The sequence below is a fragment of the Arvicola amphibius genome, chromosome 11 (assembly GCF_903992535.2).
Source record: "Arvicola amphibius chromosome 11, mArvAmp1.2, whole genome shotgun sequence".
In the NCBI taxonomy this organism is placed as follows: domain Eukaryota; kingdom Metazoa; phylum Chordata; class Mammalia; order Rodentia; family Cricetidae; genus Arvicola; species Arvicola amphibius.
Genome location: NC_052057.2, coordinates 27,084,042 through 27,111,346, shown reverse-complemented (window position 1 = coordinate 27,111,346; position 27,305 = coordinate 27,084,042). Strand labels below are relative to the sequence as shown.

Here is a 27,305-nt window from a genome sequence, read left to right as displayed (position 1 = left end):
GCTGTTCTTTTCTTCATTTCAGCTCTTCCTGTGCTGCCAGCAGACACCATGACGGCTCAAAAAAACCTCCAACGTGTAGAGTAGGCATTCTATACCCCAGCCAGGTAAGGAGATGAGCAAACAACACAACAGGGTTCTTTTTTTTTTTTTTTTTTTTAGATTTATTTATTTATTTATTTATTTATTTATTTATTTATTTATTATGTATACAACATTCTGCCTCCATGCCAGAAGAGGTCGCCAGATCTCATTACAGATGGTTGTGAGCCACCATGCGGTTGCTGGGAGTTGAACTCAGGACCTTTGGAAGAGCAGGCGGTGCTCTTAACCACTGAGCCATCTCTCCAGCCCCCCACAACAGGGTTCTTAAAATTATACTTTATTATCTATGTGTATGAGCCTGTGCTATAGTGCATGTACGGTGCATGTATGGAGTTCAAAGAGCAACCCATACAAGGGTCAGTTCACTCCTACCACATGAATCCCCGGGATGGAACTCGGGTTTCTAGGCTCAGTGGCAAGGGCTTTTTATCCGCTAGGATGTCGCCAACCCAAAAGTGAATTGTAAAGGAAAACCAGCCACTCTTGTAACGATGCCCAGCTCTTGCCCTTCTCAACCGACCCCTGTTTCTCCTGGGGACTACTGAGATGCTCATGACCAGAGATAAGCTGTGGGAACTGGTACACTGAAAGTCCTGGATCGTTTCTTCCCATTTCCGGTTCACTTTCAAAGTCACGATCAACCCAGAGGTAGAAGCCAGATTGAAGCAGAAACTGCAGACAACTTCCTGAAACCTGCATGGAAAGGAAACAGCTATGGACACGACCCTTGACTACTTTATGAAATCAAATCCTGCCCCGTTTTTCTTTTGTAATGACCTCAGCCTCTGTCTGTCTTGTTTGTTTGTTTGTTTGTTTGTTTGTTTGTTGTGTTTTGGGACAGGGTTTCTCTGTATAACCATCCTAACTATCCTAGAACTCTTTCTGTGTGCACCAGGCTGGCCTCGAACTCACTGAGATCTGCCTGCCTCTGCGTCCTAAGTATTGGGATTAAAGGCATGTGCCACCACTGCCCAGCAACCTGTCTGTCTTTTATACACATTTTAAAACCTTCTCATCTAAACTATACTTTTCCAAAAAGAAAGGATATTGAGGAAAAAAAACGCTATTAAGAGAATCTAGACAGCAATTAATTTTGCCCCCTGCCTGCTGTGTAACTTTTCAAGCCTCCTTGGTAGCCTGGAATAAGAATGTCAATGATTGATGGGAGCGAAGTAGATGCCTGCTGAAGAGGCCCGCATGCTAATTATCCTAATTCCCTCAATATCCCTCATTTAGAACAGAATATCAAGGCGAACAGAGGGGATTACATTAGCAAGCCCACGTCTACACCAAATAAGCACCAGAGGTAACATCAGCAGGTTGTAGCTGTTCCCAGTTTGGCCAGCTTCCAGGCATGCTTCCAGTTACCTGTACTGAAGGTCAAATCACAGAGCAAGGCCAGAGAGCAGTCCTAACCACACTACTTAAGAATAAATATTTTCCGTTGTATTTCCAAAGTGTGGTCAGTGAAGTACTTTCTTCAGATCCATCCTGGGTCCTCACTATCACTATGGCTTTTGAGCCCCATCCCAGATTTATTGAGTCACATTACTGAAAATGGCACCGAGAATGTGCATTTAACAAGCTTTTTCGATTAAACCTGTTCCCGACAAAGTTGAAAAACCACTGAGGTGGGCAGCTATTATTACCACTTACGGGAACTTTTCTATCCAGGTAAGTCAAAACATTCTACTTGTTCGAAGACTGAATTCAGAGGAACTTTTTCCCCCACACTTATTCCCAAGTTGCCAATTTAAGTCAAGTTTATTTTATTCTTTGGCAAAAACCATAGGAAAAGCAACAAACAGATCCCTCAGTTCGAGGCTAGCAGATTTACAGGAAAGGTCCAATACAGGCAGAGAAACCCTGTCCCAAAAATAAAATAAAATAAAATAAGAAAAGTGTATGTGCCTTCCATGACTGGAAAATCAGTCCTAAGTCAGATGTCCTAAGCCAGGTTTCCATAGTGACATAACAGATCACCCCAATAAATAGTGGCTTCAGATAATAATATTTGCTGTGATTCTGAAGGTTGGCCGAGTGCGGGTTTATTTGTTAGTTTTGACCCAGCTTGTGTGGGTCAAATAATCTAGGATAGCACCTCTCAAGTGGCTAACATCCCTCAGCAGCCCAGCCTGGGCTCCCTTACATAACAGACTGTTGACAAAGGTTCTGTCCTACCCTGTCCCGCAGCCATTCAGTCCTAAAGAAACACACAGAGGTCTACATTAATTATAAACTGGTTGTCCTGTTAGCTCAGGCTTCTTATTAACTCTTACGTCTTAAATTAACCCACAATTCTTGTCTGTGTTAACCATGTGGCTTGGTACCTTTATCAGTGAGGCATTCCCATCTTGTTTCCTCTGTGTTTGGGTAATAGACTGAGCCTTTCCTCTTCCCAGAATTCTCCTGTTCTGGTTGCTCCGCCTATACTTCCTGCCTGGCTACTGGCCAATCAGCATTTTATTAAACCAGTACAAGTGACAAATCTTTACAGGGTACAAGACCATTGTCCCACAGCAATAGACCCACTATATTAGGGTTCTCTAGAGAAACAGAGCTGATAGAATACACACACATGTGCGTGCACACATACACACACACACACACACACACACACACATCATATGTATATGGTGCTTATTAGAGTGGCTTAAAGGCTGTGGTCCAACTAGTCCAGCAATGGCTGGCTATGAATGAAAAGTCCAAAAATTCAATTGTTGTTCATTCAATGAGACTGGATGTCTCAGCTGGTCATCAGTATATGCCAGCATCTTAAAGAAGTAGTTCCGATGCCAGTGAAGGAATAGACTTGCCAGTTAAAGTGAAAGCAGGCAAGAAAAGAGAGTGCTTTCTTCTTCCATGTCCTTTATCTTATAAAGGCTGCCAGCAGAAGGTATGGTCCAGATTAAAAGAGAATCTTCCCACCTCAAACAATTTAATTAAGAAGAATGCCTCAAGATGCCCTCCACCCCTTGCCCCTACCACCTGTGGTAGGCAAGGGAGCCAACCCTCCCCCTTAGCAGCTGCAGCACTCACCTGGGTAGCACAGTAGAGCCTACCCTACTGATTGGGGACCAGGTGGGAGGTGCCAGAGCTGGCTCTGAGTCATAGAGTGAGAGAGCTGTCCATGTCCCTCACCAGCTGCAGCATTCAGGAGAGTGGCCCTTACACCTGCCTGGGCAACTCAGTAGAGCTGGACCTGGTGGTGTAGGTGTGGAAGAGACAACCCTGAAGATATGAAAGCAGGAGAACTGGCCCCGCCCCTTGCTCATGGCTGCAAGGGATGAACTAGCCAGGAAATTGCAAAAGAGCTCACCCTGGTGGTGAGGACAAGGGAGAGCTGGCAGGCTGACCAACCCTGCCACTCATACCCAGGCCCAGAACCAGGGTTATGAGTTGGCCCACCCCAATATCCATTCCATCTCTAATCTGCTGGAGCACATGAAGGGACTAGTCCTGCATACCCAAAGCTGCAAGATCATCACAACACAAAGCAACAGCAGGATAAGCAAGAGGAGTCCCGGTGAGGGCCCAACATCAATAGTGTAGCAAAAGCCAGAGGCCTTGAGCCAGACCAATGACTCTCTGCAATGAACACTTAGAAGGGAAGATGTATGGACAAAAGGGTTTGACTGCGTGACTTACTGTGCCACACTACCGCTTCCATGATGATACTGAATTTTCCCCGTTTTCTTCTTTTTCTTTCTCTTAAATTTTATTTTATTTTATTTTATTTTGGGTGGGGGGTTGCAAGGGCAGAGAACAGATATGAAGGGACGGGGAAATGAATGGGCTCAAGATACATGATGTGAAAGACACAAAGAATAAATAAAAAGCAAATTTAAAAAAAAAAAAAAAAGGAAAAGAAAAATCCTTCATGGGGCTACCCAGCCACTTGAACTTGAGTTAACTCCAAATGTCGTCAACCCGATACCAAGAATAACCATCATACCTTCCACATTTACCCAAACATTTATCCACTTAAAAAAGATCATTAGTGAGCAGGGCACAGTAGCACACACCTGTAACCCATTACCTGGAGGCTGAAGCAGGAAGATCACTAGTTCCAGGCCAACCTAGTCTCTATGGTGAGATCTGATTGTAAAACTAAAAAAAATAGTTGGATGGTGGTATCACGTGCCTTTAATCCCAGCGCTCGGGAGGCAGAGGCAGGTGGATCTCCGTGAGCTCAAGGCCTGCCTGGTCAACAGAGTGAATTCCAGGATGGCAGGACTGTTACATTGAGAAACCCTACCTCAAAAGTAAATAAAAATTAATTAATTAATTAATATCGGTGAGTGTCTACCAACATCTAACAAAATAAAAATAAGGTCATTAATCTGGTAGGTTGAGGCTGTGGCTCAGTTGATAGAGTAGTTTCCTAACATGCATGAGAACACTGGGTTGGATTCCCAGTACTACGTACACCAGAAGTGGTAATAAACACCTACAATCTAGCACTCAGAAAGTAGAAGCAGGAGGGCCAGAAGTTCAAGGTCAACTGGTTAAGATGGCTCAGCCAGTAAAGGCACCTGCAACCACACCTCGAGACCAGAGTTCAATCCCTAGAACCCACAGAAAGGAAGGAGAACCCATCCCACAACTCGTCCTCTGACTTCCACATACATGCCACACGCATACACACATACATAGGTGATAGAAAGATAAGTAGGTAGGTAGGTAGGTAGAGATGATAAATAGAATTTTACCCCTAAAAAAGTTCCATGTCATCTTCAGCTACATAACAAATTCAAATTCCATGCCCAGTTTCAGAAAATAAATAAAGAAGGCCAGTGAGACAGCTCAGCAAGTAGAGGAGTTTGCTACCCAATAATGCAAGTCTGATGACCTCAGTTCAATCCCCAGAACCCAGGTCAAGGTGGAAGGAAAGAACTAACTCCACGAAGTTTTCTTCTGACCTCTGTCCATGCTGTGACACACACACACACACACACACACACACACACACACACTTTTAAAAATAACAATTTCTTTTAAAATACCCCCATCTGGCATTGAATTTTTATCATTTCTGATATGTTTCCATCCTTTCTCACTAAAGATGCCCCTACTCTTTTGATGTGCCCATCCCTTTTGAAGACCATTTTCCAGCTATCTAAGCCACACTGATCCTTTAAGATACATACCCAGAGAACCTGGGCCACCCACACCCTCCCTGTCCCTGGGCATATTATACTAGTGTTTCAGTTCATTGTGTGCTAAGATATAATGAACAGAAAACATATTTCTCGGAGTTCTGGAGTTGGGGAATTCTAAACCAAGGACACTGCCATAATTGACATCTGGTACAGGCCCAGTCTCCACCCCCAAGATGGCGCCTGGAAGGCTGGACCCTCCACGTGTGAAGAGCACTAGCCTCCCCAAGTCACACAGAAGCCCTTTTTAGTGTGACAGGGATCCACTCGCCCTCACGGCCTCTCCCACCGGGTTCCACCTCCCAGCATCTTTGCAACAGTGATAACTTTCCAACCCACAAGTCTTGGAGGGGACATTCAAACCACGGCAGCTAGTGTCCCCAAATACACAGCAGTTCACGGTCCTGTCCTGGAAAGCCCTGTTACCTCAAAATCACCTCTGCCGCTCTGTATGTTCTCATCCCCAGTCCACAAGCCCAGGCACTCATCCTGGGCTCTGTTTCATAGTTCTGATTGAGCACACTCTCTGGTTGCAACGCCTTAATGTCATGTGACTCCCTCGGCTGTGTTTAGTCCAGCACCCAGTATAGAACAGACCTCTACACTGCGTTTTCAGAGTCAAGCGATAAACAGGGGAGTGGGGCTGGAGGTGGAACTCAGTGGGTAGAGTCCTTGTCCAATACGCACAGACCTGGGGTTGACCCCAGTACCTTGTAAACCAGGCTGCATGGCGTATGCCTGTAACCCCACCATTCAAGAGTTGAGGGCAGGAAGATTAGAAGTTTAAGGTCGCCCTCAGCTAAAAAGTGTATTTGAGACTAGGATGGGCTACATGAGACCCTGTCTCAAAAACTTAAAGCAAAGAGAGGCAGGACTAAGCCTTTCCTTGTCAGCACATTGAGCCCACGTCAGGTTGTAAGGACTGTAATCTGAGTCATAGCATCGTAGGTCTAATAAAGTAACTCACCCTAACCTGACTGTGTTCTGCTGTATTACCAGTGCAAATGGGCAGCGTTCACTCCCTCAATTCCTTCCTATATAATTTGAAAGTTTTGGGGGGGTCAAGAAAGTCACAAACTTCCCCCACTCTCGATTTTCTCCCCCTCTTTCATAGGACCTGTGGGTGTGTTGTTATCTCAGATGGATGGTATTTTTGCATGTACCCAATGGTATTTAAATTTATCTGATCACATTTTAAATTGGGCTAATTTATTCGATTTACCTAATCTAACTTAATTAAATATCATCTCCACCCAATGTCATTTAACTACATTTAATGCCATTTTAAACCTATCACTGTCCAGAAGTTAATCAGAATCAATAAAATTGGTTTGGGGAAAATGCTTTCTAAAGCGGTATCCCTGGGTCAACAAAAGACTCACTTAGAGACTTAGTAGCAATGAAAATTCCTAGAAACCCAACCCAAACCAGAGGTTCATCTGGCTCTCTTTTCTTCAGAATAGTAATAATAATAGTGTGTGTGTGTGTGTGTGTGTGTGTGTGTGTGTGTGTGTGTGTGTGTGTGTGCAGGTACACTCATGCCACAGCACAAGCGTAGAGGAGTCAGGAGTCAATTCTCACCTTCTACCATGTGTGTCCCTGGGATTGAACTAAGATTGTCGGACTTGGCAGTAAGCACCCACTATGCCATCTTGCTGACCCTTGACTGTGTCTTCAAAAGCCCTCTGGATGAGTCCAGTGCCGACGTACATGTAGGAAACCAAGGAGAAAAATCAGAGGGCATGGCTTCTAGACAAATCAGGGCTAACTCACAAGATGTGAGCTTAGTTGATGAAAATGAACTCTTCTCAAGCTCCGGTTTGCGTAGGTGTCCAGGAGAGCAGCAGAGACTGCGGATGAGTAGATGGGCTGACACCCAAATCCCATGACTGGCCCCGGTGCCAGAGATGCATGTGCTTACTCTGGAACTAAGGGGTAGAGATGAACCAAAGTGTGATGTTGTCAGCACCCAGTTATTTTTAGAGTTGGGATTTTGCTTCCTAAGTAAAGGAAATGTCCAGAAGATCTCAGCAGAATGCGGTATATACTGGGGACTGGAGAGATGACTCGGGTTAAAAGCACTGACTGCTCTTCCAGAGGACCTGGGTTCAATTCCTATCACCCACATGGCAGGTTACAACTGTCTGTAACTTCAGTTCTGGGAAACTGACAGCCTCACATAGACATACATGCAGGCCAAACACTACTCAATGTTCATGAAATAATTAATTAAAAATAATGCAGTATACAGAGGTCTCCAAGTCTGAGTTTTTCCCCTCATGGTGGGAGACGCAGAAATAATAAGAAGCCAACACTGAGAGATATAGCTCAGTGACAGAGTGCTTGACCAGCAAGCATGAAATCCTAATCTCAATCCCTGGCTTGCACACATGGGCATACCCTGCAACCGTTGATTGAAGGATGCGTTGGCAATACTTGGTCAGCAAGATGGCTCAGTGGGTGAAAGCATTGCTGTGCAAGCCCAGAGGTTGAAATTCAAACCCTGGATCCCATGTAAAAGTAAATGAAGGCACTGACTCCACGTAGTGACATGCATATTCACACATGTGCATGCACTTGCAAACACACACACAGAGACACACACACGTAGTAATAATGACAAATACTTTTGAAATTTTAATTAATATTTTATGTGTGTGGACATTTCACCTGCACGTATGTATGTGCACTACATACATGCCAGAGGAAGCCAGAAGAGGGCATTGGATCTCCTAGAACTGGAGTCATAGACGGTTAGGAGCCACCATTCATGTGCTGGGAATTGAACCCACATCTTCTGGAAGAAGTGTTCTTCGCTGCTAAGCCATCTCTCCAGCCTCAATAAACATGTTTGTTTGTTTGTTTGTTTGTTTGTTTGTTTGTTTTTACAAAGTGATGGATTGATTATACCATGGCTCACATCATGAAGAGCACCCATCCCCACCTAGATGTAGTCAAGCATTCCAATATGGGCTACATGCTCCCAAGCCTCACCTGGTCTGCCTAAGACAGCTATTGTGCTCACACATACATACATAATGAGATTATCACATTAACCTTTGTAACACTGCTGTGGAATATTTAACTATGTAAAATGTGTTGTATTTGTTTAATTATGTAAAGATGTGTTGCATTTGTTTCACTTTGCCTGCCTAAGGCATTTGATTGGTCTAATAAAAAGCTGAATGGCCAATAGCTAGACAGAGGAGGGATAGGCAGGGCTGGCAGGCAGAGAGAATACGTAGGAGAAGAAATCTAGGCTCAAGAGAGGAGAGAGAAAAGAACGAGGGAGAAAGAGAGGAACACACCTGGCACCAGAAGCCAGGCAGCCACCAGCCAGCCAGACGTGAGAAGCAGTGAAAGAAAGATATATAGGAGGGAAGGAAGGTCAAAAGCCCCAAGGCAAAACGTGAATGAAGAGAAACAGGCTAAGTTATAAGAGCTAGAGAGACAAGCGTTCATAACTAATAAGAAGCCTCCGTGTCATGATTTAGAGCTGGTCGGTGGCCAAGAGAAAGCCTGGCACACACACCTGAGCGTTAAGGTGACAGGTCACTTTCTAATAGATGACTGCTTTCGCTTATTTTCTAATGGTTTTTATACAGGATCTCACTGTGTAATCCAGGCTGGCCTCCAATTTGAGATCATCTTGTTTCTGTCTCTAGGGTGCTGGGATTACAGGTGGGTACCACACCACCTAGCACTCAAAAAAATGCTTGGACTATGCTTACTAACTCACGGTTAGCCTGTGTGAGGCAATGCTACGCTTCTGAACAATATAGATGATGGGCAGATCAAGGGTGACATTCATTCTGTACAGATGGCTGTGGCTAGGCTCCTTTTCATTTCATTTTGTTGTGTCTGAGTATGATGTGTATGTGGAAAAACTTATCACAATCACGCATGTGGAGGTCAGAGGGCAATTCTGTATAATGCGTTCTCTATCCATCTTTATGAAGATTCTGGAAATGCAAACTTAGGTTGTTAGGTTGCACAGCAAGCCCTTCTACATACTGAGTTATCTCACAGATCCTATCTTAAATTGCAAGTACTATAACTGAAAATTTTTTTCAGTCATTTCTCAGAGAATAAAGTTGGCGGTGATACTGAGCTGTCTTGGATGTTTAGAGAGGAGATTTAGAGAAAAAGAGTAAACAATCCAGATTTCCCGATGAGCTGTTGGTCAGCCAAGCCTCTGGGGCCTCCAAAACAACACCATCTCCATTCTGCCATGTACTGAATTCAATGTGTGTGGCGCCTTCAGCAACAAAGGCTTAACTTCACGTTCCGGGGGATAACCAAGGGCAACAGCAACAGCCTCTTTGATGGCACCAGTCACTAAAGAGTGACATTCGTTGACAATCATCTTGATGTATTCAGGCCACAGTGCCCAGGCACTTTTAGGGGGTGTTGATTTTACAAATGAACACCCTTCCCAGTTCCACTTACTCAAAATCTAAGATCCAAGTGTTGACTGAGTTTTCTGTCCTGCCCGGTTCCCACAGTCATTAAGTCCCAAAGAAATCATACAGAGGTCTACATTAGTCATAAACTGATTGGCCCATTAGCTCAGGCTTCTTATTAACTCTTATAACTTACATTAGCCCATTATTCTTATCTGTATTAGCCACATGGTTCAGTACCTTTTTCAGCAGTGTAGTCACATCTTGCTTTTTCTGTGTCTAGACAGGACTGCTGAGGGAGCTTCCCTCTTCCCAGAATTCTCCTGTTCTCATTGGCCCACTTCTACTTCCTGTCTGATTGTCCCGCCTGTACTTCCTGCCTGGCTACTGACCAATCAGCATTTATTTAAAATCTAATTGACAGAATACAATTGTCCCACACCACCCAAGAACTTGCAAACACATTTCTAGGAGAGCAAGTATCTCTTCTTACTGAAGCTCCAAGAGAGCCAGCGTTCAGCTCAGTAGGTAGAAGGCTAACCCAGCCTACTCAAGGTCCAGGGTCAAGCCCCAGCACCACAGAATGAGTACATAAGCAAAGCCAAAGAGAACCACTGGGGAGGTTAGGAACAATGTGATACACAGGGGAGACTGAGCAGGAAGACCAGAGGTTAAGGCTACATGAGACTCTCTCAAAGAAGAAAAAAATATGAGGGTGTGTGACGTGTATGTTTGAATGTGATGTGTGTGTGGAGGTGTGTGGGTGTGGTGTATATCTATCTGTATGTGTATTTGTGAGTGTATATGTGTGTATATGTTTGTGTCTCTGTGAGTGCCTGTGTCTGTGTGTGTATGCTTGTCTTTGTGTATGTTTGTATATATGTGCATGTCCCTCTCCTTCTCTTCCTCCCTTCCTCTCTCAATCTGTGTGTGTGTGTGTGTGTGTGTGTGTGTGTGTGTGTGTGTGAACTCCTCCCTAAATTCTCTGCCCCTCCTTCTCATCATTCGGACACAAAATGATTTCACTGAACTGCCAACTGCTACATTATCAACTAAAATCCAAGGAGTCTTCGTAGGGTCAGTCGGAGTAGGCAAGCCTTCATCTGTGTTGCCTGCAGTGGTTTTTTTAAGCACTCATCCCTAAATGCCTGCAGAGCTCCTGGCCCACCCTGGTGTCTTCATCATGGGCCAAACGACCACTTCTGTGAAGGGAAAGCTGCATCCATGCGTGGCGGCTTCAGGGAAACGCTCCCCCTCTCTGCCCTTAAACAAGGACACCCAGAGTTTCACAAACAAATGACCCACAAGAGAAAGCTTTAGGCCGCTTGGCCTTCAGCTAAGGCTCTCAAACTGAGAGGCCTCTGTGTGATTACATGGGGCTCATGAGGAGGTCAGAGGACAATGTCACAAGTTATTCCTCAAGCGTTCCTCACCTTGTTTTTTTTTTTTTTTTTTTAAACAAGGTCTCACTATGTAGCCCTGACTGCACTGAAACTGGCTATGTAGGCCAGGCTGGTCTCAAATTCATAGAGATCCACCTGCCTCTACCTTCTGAGTGTTGGGATTAAAGGGGTGGGTGAGCCGCCATGCCTAGCCTCTCCCTTGGGACCTGATAAACAGGAAAGACTTTATATCAAGCTCTGGGAAACTCCATGCTGGATTGTGTTACTAGATCTTGACATCACATAATCTCCTTACAGAGTCTCCTGCATGCTATGTGGACCAGGGTTAGAGCAGGGGGTGCTGTTTCTTGGGCCTGTGTGTCTTTGTCAGCCTTGCGGCATGGCTACCTTACACTTCTCACCACAAAAACTGGAAGTGACAGCTTCCGTGTGGTGGAAAGAGTCAAATCAGCACCCGTGCTGCCGGGAAAAGTAAGAAGAAATATAAAGATGTCCTATTATATAAAGTTTTTTTTTAAAAAGAAATCCTTTGCTGTTTTCTGGGTTGAGTGACATTCACAATAGTTTATTTTTTTTTTAAGATGTTCTCTGGTGAAAGCATGGAAACCAAAAGCACTTAGACGAACTCGGTTTTCCTTCTCCCCTGCCCCATCTACTGTGTGACTTTAGGAAGAATCTCTTGGTCTCTTACTCCATATCATCAACTGTAACACAGAAGGCTCGAGAGAAGACCACATCATCATGATGTCACGATGATTGACAGTGCTTGAAAAGAGGGTGAAACCCATTCTGCTCCACAGTGAGCGCTCGGTCCATGTTAGCAGTCGAGCGGGAAAGTCGTCTCTCTCTACTGCTGTGTGAGCCTTTTGTCTCCATCCTACGGAGGGAGAAGAAGGACACCCGCCTCTGTCCATTACCCATCTTACGTTTGTGAGAAAACTACGTTACAAAAGCCACTGAAGGAAGGACTTCTTAGGGCTCAGAATTTGAAGCTACATGGTTCGTCTTGGCAAAGAAGGCATGGAGGTAGGAATGAGGGAAGTGGCCAGGTCAGAAAGCCATCAGAGCAAGAACGCTGGCGCTCACAGGGCCTTCTGGCCTCTGCACGGGTAACCGTCACAAGAGTGCGCTTCAGTGCACACAAAAAATAAATAAAAGTGTAAATTTTTAAAAACTAGAGACACACACAGAGCTGTGTCTCCCAGGTGCTTCTAGATCCAGCCCAGCTGACGGTGATAGGTCTAGCTGACGGAGATTAACCAAAGCGCAGCCGTGCAGAATTGTGGTGTTAAAGGTAGTCACTGGGACCCAGTTGGTCAGTAAGTTAGAATTATTGATCTTCAAATAACAAGCCCCATTGATCTGATCAGGCCCTCCTCAGCTGCCTCACTGGAGGGGTCTGATCTCCTTAGCAGAACTGTGTGGCTTGAGGTCCCTGGTTCTGGTCGTGCATCCCTCTGGGTCTTTAGCTAGCACCTATTCCTACCTACTTTGTGCTGCGTAAAACAGCTAACATAGCCGGAGGGCGACAGGATTTCTGCCTTTTGACACTTTGTGTTTCTCAGCTTTTTTTATTCTGTCTCCTCTCCCTTTTAAGTTTGCTATAGTTGGTTTATTACACTCTATATAGGGCAAAAAAATGGGTTGTTAATTGGAATGCCTAGGATCTCCCCACGCCTAGAATTAAAACAATACACTTGGGTCCAGAGAAGAAATGGGTATTGATTCCACATTAACTATCAGGGATGTTCCCTTCCCCCACAGCCAGAAAGGAGCAGAGGGGCGCTCCTGGCTTACCTAAGCAACTCTCGTGTTGCCTTCAAAAGCATTGTGCTAAAGCCCTGACGTGAGGTCATTCCAATGCCACACTTGAAGAAAACTAGGAAGGACTTGGTTATCCCCCTAAGCTTCAACTCCTCCAGTCAGTTTAATCCATCCATTGATTCTCATCCACTCACAAGGTACCGTGGCCTGTGTGTTGCTCTGATAGACAGTCCTCAGCTGCAAGGCCAAAGAAGCCAAAGTTTCCCCCCAGTTTCCTGAAAGGAGACATTTGTTCACTAAAAAGACATGAGATCTCAGGCCAGCGTGGATGGTGTTTGCTGAGAGAGGAGAAAGACTGAGAAAAAGCAGTTACTCGACTTGTGGATTGGGCTCGTGGCTGAGGTTTCTTATATCAGGGGCGTGATATAAGAAACAGCGCATAGAGACCTGAGTTCAAGTGCTAGAGCCTACACAAAAGTAGAAGACAACCAACTCCACAATGTTATCCTCAGGCCGCCACGTGTGTTTTGTGGAGTATGTGCTCTCGCTCACACGCACACCACACTCAGTCCTTCCTCCTCTCTCTCTCTCTCTCTCTCTCACACACACACACACACACACACACACACACACACACACACAATAAAAACACGGTATTAAAAACATGATAAAATGTATTTTAAAGACATAAGACCTAAAACCAGAAGAAAAAGGAGGGGAGTCAGGAGCTGGAGGAAGGGAAGAAGGCATCAGTTCTGTGTCTTGCTCAGCATCCAGGCCTCTAACAGAAAAGGAAGAATCCTGCCAGCTCTGGTCCCTCTGTAGGACTCCAACACAAAAAAAAAAAGAAAAGTGTGCTTTTGTTTCTTTTCTTTGCTCTCTCTCTCTCTCTCTCTCTCTCTCTCTTTCTCTCTCTCTTTTTTAATGAAACCTGTTCTAATAGGGCATCTTGCACAGAGAGAAGGGGACTAACATTAACTAACACCATCCCAGGTGGGGGGTTTTTTGAAGTCTCTTTGCGGTAGACTATTTAGAGATCCAACGAGGTCGCTGTGTGGCCTCCTACCCAGTTCAGTTTGGCGTGTTCCAGGGCCAGACCCACGGCCATGCTGTGCGGTTGGGCCTTGATGTCCCCCAGGGGCTCTCAGGACTCTTAGAATGCAGCTGCTTGTCCTGACGCGCTCCTCCACCCAAGCTATCAGGTTCCTGCCAGTGGCCCCTCTCAGTCACACTACGGTCAAGGTGAGGGCTTCCAAACCCAGTGCAAAACAGTGTCAGAGTTGAGTATCTTTTTGTAAAACTTTACAGATATGAGCACTGTACATACATACGCATGTATGTATATGTGCATGCGTGTACATTTCTGTATGTGTTATTTTTATCTCTCTTCCCCAGTCTACTTTAATTGTAATCTCCAAGACTCTATCAGAAAAGGCTTGGGAGTTCCTGTCTAGGCTTCCCCAGAATTCTAGGACATCAAGGCCTCACAGAACAAACTGTGTGTGTGTGTGTGTGTGTGTGTGTGTGTGTGTGTGTGACTTGTGTATGGAGACAAGTGTGGACATCAGGTATCTTTCTCAATTACTCTTCGCCAATTTTTTTTTTTTGAGGTAAGATCACTGAACACAGAGATGATTTGGCTAGACTAGAAACAAGCCCAAGAGATCCTCCTGCCTCTGTCTCCGCCTCCCCAGCTCGGAGATTATAGGCATACATGTTCACAATTGACTTGATGGAGTTCTAGGGATCCAAACTCAGGTCTTCAAACTTGCAGAAGAAAGCCCTTCTTCTTGCTGGGCTGTGTCCTCAACCCCTGGGCTCTCTCTTTACTCTGCTTCACTCGACACAAAGCTACCCAGGATGTTTGCCAAATTTCCCAGTTGGGTGAATAAAGAAACAATATCAGGGGCGTGATATAAGAAACAGCGCATTGGCCGGGCAGTGGTGGCGCACGCCTTTAATCTGCCTGCATCTGGGAGGCGGAGGCAGGCAGATCTCTGTGAGTTCGAGGCCAGCGTGGTCTACAAAACAACTAGAACTGTTTCCTGTCTCGAAAAATAAGAATAAATAAAAAAGAAGCAGAGCCTCTTCTTTTTTTTTTTTTTTTTTTTTTTGAGTCAGCTAAGATCTATATCTTAACTGACTCAACTATGCCAAGGCCTGCCTTCCGCTTTCCAGTTACCATATGCAAGCACTCAAGCGAGCTTCTTAGCCAGATACCACCACGGCGGCTCCCCGCCCCCCACCCCCCCCCCCCCCCCCCCCCCCCGGCAAGAGACAACTATTACTGACAAAGGCCTTGCACTGACTCATTTCTGCCTTCCACATATCCTTGTGAATAACAACCTCAAAAAAAAAAAAAAGTGAAGTAATGGTCAGGAATTAGAGCCATTTTCCTCTGCCTGTGCTACAGTTTTTCAGAGAACAAGGCTAGCTAGCTTTTAGAAGGATCAAACAGCATTTGAAAATCACCCTGCTTTATGTGGCAAGAGCTTCAAGAATATCAAACATTTCTTGCCATTTGCAAGCAAATGGGTCAGAAGATTCTTCCACGATTATCTCTTCCAGAAAAGGGCAGCTGCAAACGGCAGAAAATGGACATTACCAAGAAAAATAACCTGCTTTGAGAGGAAGAGAACAACCCTGGGATATGTGGGGAATAGAGGTGGGATCATTTTCTTCTCCCACACAGGGGAGCTCCAAAGACCGGAGAACTGCATTGCAAGCAGAAAGCTCCTTCCAAAGCACAAATATTGGGAAAATAGACCAAGACATCAGCGCATTCTAAACACAGCTGTGTTTGCCCACGCCTCCTGCCTGCTAGGCCCTGTTTGATTTAACCTGGCAACTCAGGAGGAGGCGAAAGGCCTCCGCTTACCCAACCTGTGACTTATCTTCTCCGATCGTTACTGTTGATGCGGCATAGAGTGAATTGACCTCTTATTAAGTGTTGCAGCCAACAAGCCGGTTTTAATAATCTTTGGAGTTTCACAGTAAATGTGTTTTCAGATGGCTGTCATTTGTATTCATTCCGAGGACATAGATGCCCAGCCACCTGCTCTTGAGTGTGACAGAACGCTCCGCTAAGGGGATGTTGCTGCCCTTCCCAACCCCAGCATAAAACAGATGAGTCGCATACACCGTCTCCAGGAGAATGTGTTCATTAGTTCTGGAAAGCAGGATGTAGGTTGCCAAGCAGTTCAGAGGATAGCTTTTAAGCCTTCAGAGAGTCACCTGAGATGAGGGGCCCAAAAGTTGTCAGCTAAGTGTAAAGCCCCGGGTTGTCATCAGAATAATGAGCGGGTACCATGGCTGGATTGGTTATCTTAGGCATGCATCAGGAGGTTAGGAAACAGAAAAGAGAGCGCCTGTGGTACAGTATCAGCCCGACCCTAGTTAGGGCCCTGAGGGTAAAACCGGCTGAGTATCAGCATCCAATAGATAGCAACAAAAGCCATTATCTCTCCCTGGCTGGGCTGCCAAGTGCAGGGGCCAGGATTGCCTGGTGTTTGCGGTTTCCATAGCAACGCTGTTTGGTTCTGGCTGGCAAAGTGCACAGAGAGGACAGGATCAACATTGCAGCAAATGACAGGAACAACCTGTGTCCTGAGCCTCGGATCTCTAGGCAGGCGTTGCCCTTTTGGAGTCAGGGACGGGGGATGAAGATGGATGCTCTCCAAGAGAGGACTGGAAACCAGCAGCTCCTTCCCCAGCACCGCCATCCATCCAAGGCCTCCGCCCTGACACTCTCTACTTCACTTCCAGAACTCTGGAAGGTACTCGGGATGCCACTAACATGGGAGAGAGCCCTGCACAGGCTCAAGAGCCCCACTGCTGCCTTCTACCTAGAACTTTTCGCAGTCTTTCTCCTCTCTCAGCTAGCCAGGATGGTTCCCCTGAGTCCTGGTCACTGATGTAGAACACACGGGTGATGGGTGGTGTGTAAACCAACTTCTCTACCCCTTGCACTGGAGACCAAAAGGGAGGACCCCAAAGGATCTGATGTTCACTGGACATACAAACTAGTATTGTTTTGTTTTTGTTTTTCAAGAGAGGTTTCCTCTGTAGCCCTGGCTTTTTTAAAATTCACTATATAGGCCAGGTTGACGTCGAACACAGAGATCTGTCAGCTTCTGCTCGCTGGGTGCTGGGATTAAAAGAATGTGCTACCATGCCTGGCTACATAAAACTACCATTGCTACTAAGAGGATAAAAGACTTGGTCCCAGCCTGTGCATTACCCACATAGTTCATAATCAATCCATTAGCTTCCATTTTACTTATGATCTATTAGATAAAAGTTAAACTAGTTGGAGCTGGAGAGATAGCTCAGAGGTTAAGAGCACTGACTGTTCTTCCAGAGGTCCTGAGTTCTATTCCCAGCACCCACATGCTGGCTCACAACCATCCAATATGAGATCTGGTGCCCTCTTCTGGCATGCAGGCATACATGCAGACAGAACTCTACATGTGTAATAAATAAATAAATCTTTTTAAAAATTAAAATAGTTATCTTAGAATAGAAAATAGATTTATCTCTGGCATCAAGGATGCCTGGGGAAAAATTCTTAAATGTTTAAATCACATTTTCTTTAATTTATGTGTGAGTGTATATGTGTGCAACTTAGCAGATAGCTAAGTTGATCTTCCTGTCCCTGCCTCCCCAGCACTGGGGTTACAGGCATGTGTTGCCATATTAACACCCATACCCAGGTCCTGTGCTTGCCTCCTGGGCCATCTCACCAGCCCCTCCCTTAAAGACACCTAGTGATGGTCATGCCTTCATTCTCGAGGAATAAGACAGACTTAGAGGTTCCGTTAAGCTTTGCAGTTGTGAAAAGTCATGTCAGATTAAGGGTGAGATGTCACAAGCTCCAAACCCCAGCCACGAGCCCATTCCACAAGTCGAGTACCTGCCTTTTCACCTGATCATCGTGGACGCTGAGGGCTTACTGCAAAAAGACGGACTGCCTCCCTCTTCCCTGTTCTAAGATGAGGCTGTTGTAATGTTACTTCAGGTTATGGGTGAAGCTACATACATCCACAGAACTCAAAGCCATTCCCTATATGAATATGTGTGTGTGTGTGTGTGTGTGTGTGTGTGTGTGTGTGTGTGTCTGTCTGTCTGTCTGTCCTTAGGTTAATGGCCTTAAATGCTTTTTATTCAGGTAACACAGACTATGTATGTATGTATGTATGTATGTATGTATGTATATGTGTATGTATGTATGTATGTATATGTGTATGTATGTATGTATGTATTCAGATAGGTCTAAATGTTAAAATTAAAAGGGATTGGAAAACAGAGCCAAAGATATGGAAGAAGTTGCGAAAATCTACTAATTAAACCCAGCAAGGTAAACACAGGACAGATGTCTGAAGAATTGATTTTAGCTTTGATCAAAAGTCAGACCTCATTGATCTTTGTTTCTCCAAATCACGCACAGTTGCCAGGCACACCATAGGTGCTCATAATTATGTGTTGAATTAATGATGTGCCCTGAGCTCAGCCTCAGAAAGGGTCTGGAAGGGAGCTGTCACACCTGAGGCTCCTGCTGCTTGGCCTCTGACCCCTCCTGCAGAGCCCTGGGAAGGAGCCCAGCCTCTAAGCACCCTGATTTCATGGGTCGTTGTCCTGTTGCTGCAGCTGATGCCAGCAAACAAGGCAGGTCATGCCTTGAGGGGGAACGAGGCGACAATCCCTAGCCTTTGTTCCGAGACTAGGTGAGGACTTATTCTTCTTAATTATGAGTTGAAAACAGGACTGCTTCCGTCCCTGCGATCCCTCAGGAAACAAACCTGTCACCATCCACACCATTTCGTGCTCGCGTGCAGCCCTGGGTCTGAGTTTGCACAAAGCACGTTCAAGATTGATTCGGGAGAAGAAAATAACGTATAACAAAAAGCCCTTTATCTCTAGGATCTGACAGTTCAATATTAGCTGTCGTGTAAAGTTTAATAACTCCCATGTACCACACTAAACACATTATTAACATCTAATTTATTCTTCATATTTATAAAATGTACAAAGTTCAGAGACGCGAGGTGGCTTACCCTGGACCACACAGCTAGGGAGAACCCGTGCCAGCTTCGAAGTGAGGTTTGTCTGACTGAATTCCAGCAGTGCTCTTTTCCCGTTACATTAAGCTGTCCCCTCAAGCCTACGGCAAGAGACACTCCTCGCTGTAGAAATGATAAATGAGACCGCAGAAGTGTTGCCACGGCCACTTCCAGACAGGCAGGAGGGAAAATAGTATTTGAAATGCTGGCGATCTCTTTCAATGTTTTTGGATAGGCAAAACGTTTACAGGTTAAAAAAAAAAAAAAAAAACCCACCTACAAGGGCCAGAATGAAACATCTTATTCTACCTGGTCCTAAACGAGTTCTCTTGAGAGGTAACTACATCATCAGATCTTCAAGTATCTTCTTTTATACAAATACAGTGCACATGAATACGATTGAGAGTATGTGTGTGTGTGTGTGAGAGAGAGAGAGAGAGAGTGTGTGTGTGTGTGTGTGTGTGTGCGTGTGTGTGTGTGTGTGAGAGAGAGCGTGTGTGCATGTTTGAGAGTGTGTGTGTTTGAGAGTATGTGTGTTTGAGAGTGTGTGTGCGTGTGTTTGAGAGTGTGTTTGTACTTGAGTGTGTGCATGTGTTTGAGTATGTGTGTGCATGTTTGAGTGTGTGCATGTTTGAGTGTGTGTGTGTGTGTGTGTGTGTTTTGAGACAGAGTCTCCTGTAACCAAGACCATCCTTGAACTCACCACATAGCTGAGACTAACCTTGAACCTCCTGCCTCTACCTCTCAAGTGGTACGTTTATAGGCATGTGCCACCACACACATCTGAATATATATGTACTTTCTTATTTTTCATAAAACGTAATGCATTCTACGACTGTTCTGTACCTTGCTGGTTTCCCCATTTGCTCTTTCACTTAACCAAAGCCCAAAGTTCTCCCATGCCAATTCACAGAGACTTTCATTATCTTCCGATCCACACCGTTCTGTAGCTCGGATGCCCCTGTGCTGACGCGCGACAGCTTAACCAGCTCAATAGTGATGAGCAGTGGATTCGATGTGCTCTTCTTTCATTAAGTGTTATATGACAGTGAACAGGCTACTATCCCACACGCACACCAGCACACCTAGACAGGGTTTCTCTGTAGCTTTGGAGCCTTTCCTGGAACTAGCTCTGTAGACCAGGCTGGCCTCTAGCTCACAGAGATCTGCCTGCTTCTGTCTCCCGGGTACTGGGATTAAAGGATATAAATGATTGTGAACCACCATGTGGTTGCTGGGCATTGAACTCATGAACAATGGAAAAACAGCAAGTGCTCTTAACCTCTGAGCCATCTCTCCAGCCCTAGTTTTAGTGTTTGAAACAAAGTCGAGAATAGCCCAGGCTGACCTTGAACTCACCATATAGCAGAGACTGGCCTTGAACTCCTGATCCTCCAGTCTCCACCTTCCAAGTGCTAAGATTACAGACATGTGACACTATGCCCATATTGTTTTTCAAAAAAAAAAAAAAACTGGTCAAGAGAATTACCTATTCAGAGAGGGGGCAAAAATGAGATTTCCCTTGTCCTTTAAAATGTTTAATAACTTTGACGTAAGAGGTTGCATTAGTCAGAATTCTCCAGAGAGGCAGAACCAATGGGACAAAGATGCAACGGTAGAAGGAGACAGACATGGCACTCTAAGAGCAGATTCATTAAAGGAACGGACACCGAGTACAGAGGCTAAGGAGGTCCCATTGTAAGCCATCTAAAAGCTTAGACTCCCGAGTTCCAGAAGCATGACTGGGTCCCGAGGGAAAGGTCCAAGAGCCGAGGATGCCAACGGCACTGCTCTCAGTCCAGGTTGAAAGCCTGAGAGTTCGAGGCCACAGCCGTACTCTCCAGCTAAGAGCATGGAGTTCGAGGGGTCACAGTCATTAAAAGAGCATCTCACCCCCAGAGAGAGGAGTAGAGACTTGGGGAAAGATGAGTCCTTCTCCTTCTTGTTCCATCCAGGCCACCAGCCAGCTGAATGGCAGCCAGTCCTTATATGCAAATCTCCTACAGCATCTCTCAAAAGCTCACCCACAGACCTTCTACCTCCCCAGACTGCTAAGCTGACACCTCAAGCTAAAACAACCATCACAAACATCCAGGCTATTTGAGTTCCACCGAACTCATATTTATAATAATAATTTTAAAGTAAGTTGGGAATGACTAAGTGAGACTTTTTGTTTCTGTTGTTTTTCAAGACAGGTTTCTCTGTGTAACCCTAGCTATCCTGGAAATCGCTTTGTAGACCAGGTTGACCTCGAGCTCACAGAGATCTGCCTGTCTCTGCCTCCCAAGCGCTGGGAATAAAGGTGTGCACCACCACCACCTCACTTGAAGTGCACTTTTAAGGCTGATCTTCTGCAGATCCTGAGTTCAGCAGGCTTGCATCCACTAGTTATAGTGTTTGAGGTAAAATATTCCAGGAATCTATATAAACCTTGCATGCACTTTGGCCCAGACAGATCAGAGGGAAAATGGTCTTATGGCCAAGCCTGATGACCTGGTTCTAACTCTAGGACTCACACGGTGGAGGAAGAAAACCAATCCATTTGACCTTGCATAAGTACCATGGCATGTGTCCCCCACACCTGTACACATATACACACAAATAAATAAATCAGATGAAAATTAATAAGAGGCAAGCATTCTAATTAGGAAGGACCAACCACCTACATGCAAAATGTAGGAGGATCAAAATTTAAAAACCAACATCTTCACTTCATTCAGTCATCTGGAAATAAGAACACCACCGACTTATCAAGATGATTCACCCATTGTTCGTTCTTTAATTCTACTTTATTGTTACATTTTTCTTCAAAAGTAGGCGAACGAAGGGCTGGTGAAGTCGATGAAGGTGATCACCTTTAGAAAAAGCTTGAGTTGCAGGAGAGCTGACTGGGTCCCAGGATGGAACCTGGGGCTTTTCTACACTAGTCAGGACTTTCCGGCCACCAGGTAAAAGGAGAAGGCCAAAAAAGGCTACAGCGTAAACAGAGCCATCTTGGGGCTCGGCTTGGAACTTTAAGGCAGAAGAGTTTCCTTGTCCTCTGGAAAGGGGGAAAGGAAGTCACTTTTATTAATGCAAGAAAAGCCAAAGAGAAAAACAAACTTTTGGAAGTAATGGAAAACGTCACAGAGTCCTGATGGTTTTGTGTTTCTGTGACTCAACCTCACATTAAGGCCAGTTTACCTACAGACAATTCAGGGACACGTGCCAACAGCCGCCTTTGATGATCAAAGAGAATTCAAGGAATTTTTTTTACCAGAAATCTAGAACTGGCCCGGAGGGGAGGTGCACACCTTCCATCCCACCATCCTAGACCTGATACAGAAGGTGTCAGGTGATGGCTCTGAAGGACACTAAGGGACTGGGTATCGGTAAAAGCTGGTGAGAATGTTTCAGAGAGGAAGCCATCTGGACAGAGCAAGAATGGCCCACAGCTCTTCCCACTGGTCATATGGGGCCTGCTTTTCACACTCCCATGTACAACCAACCTAATCCTAAAGGTTCTTACAAAAAACTGTAAATCCAGTTTCATTGCAATTCATTTTTTTCCCCTTTCTGGCTGAGTTTTGAATTTATTCTAAATAGAAAGCAAGTTCTGTTGCAGGTACTCTGACAAATTTGTCTTTGAGATCTTAGCTAGGGGCTAGGAATATGATACAGTGGTGGAGCACTTGCCTGGCATGCACGTGGCCCTGGGTTCCACACCCAGGACTGAAGGAAAAAAGGCTTTAGCTGATACTGATTGAGCAGAAAATTTCCTTCAGCTCACCTTAGAAGTCATTCGATTTTTAGAGAAGATGAGAAAGGGAAGGTGGGAGAAAAGAGGATACAGCTTTCAGCATTGTCTGTTCCTGTCAGCAATATTACCACAAAGTCAGGCGCCTCAAAGAAGGTGCAGCATCTCGGTTTCTGTGGGCATGGCTTCACGACACTGTCTGGAGGGAGTCTCACTACGTCTATGTAGTGGGGATGTGGTGGACACACGCACATCTAATCCTAGCACTGCAGAGGCTGGGGCATGAAGATGGGGCATTCAAGGCCAGCCCGGGGTACATATTGAGAGCATTTGAAGCTGACTGATCCCTTGCTCTCGTCCCAGTCTACCCGAGGAAGGTGCCTCTCCCAGTCTCACTGGGATTGTCGGCAGAACGCAGATCCTGGTGGTCACAGGACAAGACGTCTCCCCGATTTCCTGTACTCCGCTGCTTTCACTTTGTCTCCCTCATATCACACGGGCACAGAATGGGATTTAGCGGAGTTGTTTATAGGCTGTGGTCCAGCTAGCCCGACAATGGCTGCCTCCCAACGGAAAGTCCACGATGAATTAGTTGTTCACTTTAGAAGAAAGGATGTCTCAGCTGCTCTTCAGAATGTACTGGAATCCTCAAAAAGTAGGCACTAATGCCACCAAAGAGAGAGCGAGGGCAAGCAAAGAGCAAAAGCGGCTCTCTTCCATGTCCTTATGTAGGCTACCAAGGCAAGGTGAGGCCCAGATTTAGGGTGGGTCTTCAGACCAAAATCCCTCACAAGGGTGCCCAGCGACTTGGGTTCTAGTTAATTCCAGATGTAGTCACGTTGACAAGCAAGACTAGCCTTCAGAGCAAGTTAAGGTGCTTGCAGCCAAGCCCAACAACCTGAGTTCAAGCCTGTAACCACATTGGGAGGAAATGACTTTGATTGCTGTGAGCCATCCTCTGACCTCCACGTGGGTGCCATGGGACACTAACACAAACACACAAATAAACAATGGATTTGAACAGAACGAGTTCCAGGACAGCCAAAGCTACACAAAGAAACCCTGTCTCAAAAACAAACAAACAAATAAATAAATAAATTTGACAGAGAAAGCACTGTGTGTCTTTCTGAGTCCCCAGTAGCCTCTGTGTTCCTGCAAATGTAAATGTTATGATACTGTTTCTCTCTGCAACTAAACAAAATACACATGTCTGCACGTGTGTGTGCGCGCAGACACACACACACACACACTGCAGTTTATTTATCCTTTCTTCTGTTGATGTGACATCTAAGCTGGTTCCATTCCCTAGCGCTTGTGACCAATGCAGCAATAAACACAGATCCGTGAGTATCTCTGCGGTGTGCTAAGTAAGAGTCGCTCCATTTATACACAGGTGTGACACAGTCAGTCACGCATAGCTAAAGCTTTAGTTTCTAAAGAATCTCCGCACTGACTTCCACAGTGACTGCACGCACATACACCCCTGACAGCTGCGGATAAATGGTCTAGCTGAGGTGACTACTAACCAAACTGTTGAACACGTGTGCCTCTTTCTAAGGGCTTGTAATAAAGCTTAAGAAAAGAGATGAAGAGCGGGGCGGTGGTGGAGCGCCTTTAATCCCAGCACTCGGGAGGCAGAGGCAGGTGGATCTCTGTGAGTTCAAGGCTAGCCTGGTCTATAAGAGCTAGTTCCAGGACAGGCTCCAAAGCTACAGAGAAACCCTGTCTTGAAAAAAGAAGAGATACGAAGAAAGAATTGCTAACTAAAAAGGAGCCAGAGCTTAAAGATTTGGAAAAAATATCAGGCTTTTCCTACTCCAAATAATAGTAATAATGAAGAAAAATTGAGAAATCTCCTCAGAAAAGAGCCCCAAAGGTGTGTCTCAGTGGTCATTAAGTGGAGATGCATGAGGCTTTGAAGCAGGCCCTCCAGCAGAAACACCGAGGAGTACAGACAGGAAGAAATGAAGGAAGAAGAGAGACTCCTGGGAGCTAAGACTTGGTCACAGCCAACAAAGAACTCAGAAGCATCCTGAGTGCAAAGCCCAGAGCCCACACAGGGGGAGCAGAGAGTCAACTCCAAAGATGTCCTCTCACCTCCATACACGTACACAAAATGACTAATCTTTAAAAACAAGAAAAGAAAGAAAACTATTGGAGAAGAGATGGGGCAGGGCACCAGCAAGAGATAGATTGTGGCAAGAAAGGGAGGGAGTAAATGAGGAAAATGAATAAGGAAATAAAATCACATGCACACAGACACACACATCACACACACACACACACACACACGACACATACACACATGAAAATATATATGCTCACTTAAAGCAACTTTAAAACAGGCTCCCCAACTAAATATCGAATTCTTTTGCTGTGAGTTCTGCCTTCCACAAAATGAGGGAAAACGAACAAATCCCGAAGGGGTTCCCCTCTACTTCCGGTGACATACTGCTCCTTTCGTCCATTTGAGACGTCGCCAGAACGGCGTTTCTCATCCACATTCTTTCCAACATCCATCCACGATTACTTACGCATTTTCTAAGAGAACTGAAGCTCTCTCTAGCGATAACTTCCTGTCTTCCTGCCAAAACACCATTTAACAGCCAAAATACACAGCAATCTCAGCTTTTCTGAGGTCTGCCTCGCTCTCAGTTCAAAGTCTCTTCCACAAGTTTAGGTATTTGTTAGAGCCACAGCCCACTTCTTATTACTGATTTCACTTCAGTCTGCTTAGACTGTCACAATAAAATTCCATTGCCTGGGGCCAACGAGATGGCTTAGCAGGTAGAGGTGATTGCCTCCAAGCCTGACAACCTGAGTTCTAATCCCAGAGCCTACATAGGATGCAATCAGACTTTCTTTGGACTGCCAGCTCCCAAATAATGACACGGAGACTTCTTATTAAATATGAAAACTTGGCCTTAGCTTGGGCTTGTTCCCAACTAGCTCTTATAAATTAAGTTAACCCATGTTTTCTAGTCGGCATTCTTGTCACGTGGTTCGTCACCTCTTTGTACTGTTCGCCCAACATGTCTTACTTCCTCCATGTCTTACCGGCGAATTCTCCACCTCTCAGAGTCTTCCTGGAGAGAGTGCCTATCTCTTCCTGGAAGTCCCGCCTATCCTCTCCTGCCTAGCTATTGGCCATTCAGCTCTATTTTAAACCAATCGGAAGGTGCCTTGGCAGAGACACATCCTCACAGTGTACAAAAAGATTACCCCACAACAATGGGAAAAGGGGAGAAGTGACTCCTGTGAGCTGTCCTCTGACCTCCATATGCATACTGTGGCATGTGCACGTGTGTGTACAGACACACACAGCAATATAAAAAATTTAATTTCAATTTAAATTTTAAAGCTAATAGAATAAGTTTTTTAAGCAGTGTTGAGATTGTTATAGACTATGGGAACTTCTGAAGTTGTGCTGACTGCATTTTTACATTGATAACAGAAATACCTCTCACAGCTATAGAAAACTGAAGTCCAAGATCAGAATACCAGTCCCCTAACTTGTATACAGCCCCTTCACCCTCATATGAAAAAGAAAGCAAGTTTGGGTCTGGCTTAGTCAGTGTTGTATTGTTGTGAATAAACACGGTGACCACAGCAACTCTTTTTTTTTTCCCAAGACAGGGTTTCTCTGTAGCTTTTGGTGCCTGTCCTGGAACTAGCTCTTGTAGACCAGGCTGGCCTCGAACTCACAGAGTTCCGCCTGCCTCTGCCTTCCGAGTGCTGGGACTAAAGGCGTGTGCCACCACTGCCCTGCCCACAGCAACTCTTATAAAAGAAAACATTTAACTGGGGCTGGCTTATAGTTTCAGAGGTTTAGTCCATTGTCATCATAGTGGGAACATGGCAGCCTGCAGGCAGACATGGTGCTGGAGAAGAAGCTAAGGATTCAACATCTGGGTCTGTGTGTAATGGGAAGAGAGCCACTAGACCTGATTTGGTCCCTTAAAATCTCAAAGCTCACCCCAGTGACACACATCCTCCAACAAAACCACACCTCCTAATCCTTCTAAGTAACTCTACTCCCTGATGACGAAGCACTCAAATATGTTCCTTCTCACAAGGTGGAAGCGTAGCTGGGTGGGTAGTGACCTGAGGTCACTACTCTCTTTATTCCACTTAGCATCAGACTTTTCTGTCAACTTTCTAGGAGCCCTGGGCTTGATTCCATTACACTTCCTGGCGCTTCTTTTCTCCTCAAACTGTACATTTTGCATTTTTCCTTGCTCAGTTTGATCTTTTTCATCATAGATCTGCATAAGAGTGGCCACTAGTAACCACATGACGAAGTCAATACTGGACTGTCTTGAAATCTCCTCTTCAATGCCATTAATCTGAAATGCTCTAATTTATAGCCTCCAGCAGACGTTTTAGACAAAGGCAGAAAACAGCCACATTTTTTGCCAAATTATCACAAGAATGATCTCTAATATTCTTCTCCTCTGAGACCTCTTCAGCCAGGCTGTCATAATCTACATTGCTCTGAGCACCACTGTCTTCCACAACCCTACTTGTATGAACCATGTCTTAGTTAAGGTGTCTATTGCTAGGAAGAGATACCATGACCATGGCAACTCTTACACAGGAAAACATTTAATTGGGTGACTTACAGTTTAGAGGTTTAGTCCACTATCATCATGGTGGGACGCAGTGGCATGAAGGCAGAC

At 45.2% G+C, this 27,305-nt stretch overlaps 1 long non-coding RNA gene across 1 annotated transcript; it reads right to left on the bottom strand.

The window, feature by feature from the left end:
• Positions 1-363: 363 nt before the first annotated feature.
• LOC119825975 lies at positions 364-27,305 on the bottom strand. Its single transcript, XR_005287346.1, has 2 exons — positions 27,249-27,305; positions 364-795 (listed from the first exon to the last, which is right to left on the bottom strand). It is a non-coding gene; the product is annotated as an uncharacterized LOC119825975 (long non-coding RNA).